The sequence below is a fragment of the Rhinopithecus bieti genome, unplaced genomic scaffold, assembly GCF_001698545.2.
Source record: "Rhinopithecus bieti isolate Rb0 unplaced genomic scaffold, ASM169854v2 scaffold_31571, whole genome shotgun sequence".
Lineage (NCBI taxonomy): Eukaryota > Metazoa > Chordata > Mammalia > Primates > Cercopithecidae > Rhinopithecus > Rhinopithecus bieti.
In genome coordinates, this window is record NW_016813399.1 from 1 (window position 1) to 1,834 (window position 1,834).

At 37.2% G+C, this 1,834-nt stretch overlaps 1 pseudogene; it reads right to left on the minus strand.

Annotated features, from left to right (window-relative positions):
* Positions 1-480: 480 nt before the first annotated feature.
* Positions 481-836, minus strand: LOC108512860 (RNMT-activating mini protein pseudogene; annotated as a pseudogene).
* Positions 837-1,834: the final 998 nt, after the last annotated feature.

A 1,834-nucleotide genomic window follows, 5' to 3' on the forward strand; every position in this document is an offset into this window, starting at 1 on the left:
TTACCTTTCAACTGCTGATGTTATGTATAATATATCACAAGTAAGCATAGCTGTGCATTCATGAGCTGATTCTATTAACTTGTAGAATTTTAGAGATGAGCACATGTAAGCATATGGATACTCCTCTAGCTTACAAAGTAAAAGCAAGCATTTTCTATTAAATTTTTTTTTTATTTCTGTGTAAAACAAAGAACTCCTAGAGGTCAAATAAGAAAATTATACTAAACTCAAAGCACTATTAAGTCATGAAACAAAGAAGAATCTGAGGTACAAGTCAAGCAGTATAATTCGCAATTTTAGATATTTCCAGCAACAATCGCATCTCACAAGTAAGATCTATTAAAAAAAAAAATCTCAAGTTCCAAAAATCAGTAATCTAGTCTCTAAAATCAGATGTAAGGCTATGACCAACAGAAGACACCCAAACTTCTGTCATAGTAGCAAAGTAAATGGTTTTACTAAAAGCTGCTGACATTTCTATCAGTAGCAACCATAAGGAGGCTGTTGGTTGTAACCATAGTGTCCATATTGGTGGAGATAGTAAGGTTCTGGTCTGTGTTATGGGTAATGTTAACCCAGCATCATCCACGCCACTGATTAGATCAATTGTCACTTGGCCGTCCCTGGCTGCTATCCCTGCTTCTGAACTGTTTGTTATCTTGAAACTGATTGCCTCTATTTATTTGGTTCCAACCAGCTCTGCTATTCCACTCCTCAACAATTAGAGGGTACTCAGGAGGGCGTTTCAGGTGTTGCTGATACTCCCTGTCACCTTCTGTGAATTTACTAGCCAACATCTCTTCAAAAGTTGGAACAGCTTTGGAAGTGTCAGTCATTCTGAAATTCCCAAAGATTTGAGGAAGGTGTATTGCTTAATGTTTAGGTTGTTTAAAATCCACAAAAGTCTGTGTCAATCCACCTTGGGCCGAACCCCACCAGAGAGACAATGAGAGGTTGCAGGAGAGGTGCCTCTGGCCCACCACACCTGGAGGTCCAGACCACTCCAGCTCTCTAAGGTAATGGAGTCCCTCCCACTAGCATCTGACAACCACCTCCCATACTTTTTCTCTTTACATTTTGCTTTGGGAAACTTCTACTGACGTGTCTTCAAGCTCAGTGGTGTTTTGTTTTTGTTTTTTCTTTTCTTGGCCATGTCCAGTCTTCTGATAAGCCTATCAAAGGCTTTCTTTATTTCTGTTACGTCAAAAAAGAAAAAAATGAGCAAACATCTCAGGATCCACCCCCAATTAATGAGGGACAGAATTTCTAGCATTCTCTTTTGATTCATTAGAATTTTTGTCTATCTGCCTGTGTTACTTGATTACTTGATTGTGTTTTTGCACATTGTATACATTTTGCATTAAAGCCTTATTAATCATAGGTATTAATTAATATATTAATCATAGGTATTTTAAATTCCCTCCTATTCCACTCTCTGTGTCTATTTGTACACATTATTTAGCTCCCACTTATAAAGGAGAACATGCAATATTTGACTTTCTGCTTTGGGTTATTTCACTTTAGATTATGACCTTCAGTTCCATCCATGTTACTATAAAAGACACGATTTTATTCTTTTTTATGGTTGAGTGGCATTCCATGGAGACCTAGAAAGACAGGAGGGTGGTGAGGGATGAGAAAATACCTAATAGGTAAAATGTACACTATTTAGGTGATGGTTACACTAAAAACTCAAAACTTATCCACTATGCAATATATCCATGTAACACATCTGCACCTGTACTCCCTAAATCTATATTAAAAATTCCCTCTCTGATAATTCCAGTGGCTGTATCATATCTGAGTTTTATTCTGATACTTGTCTCCTCAGATT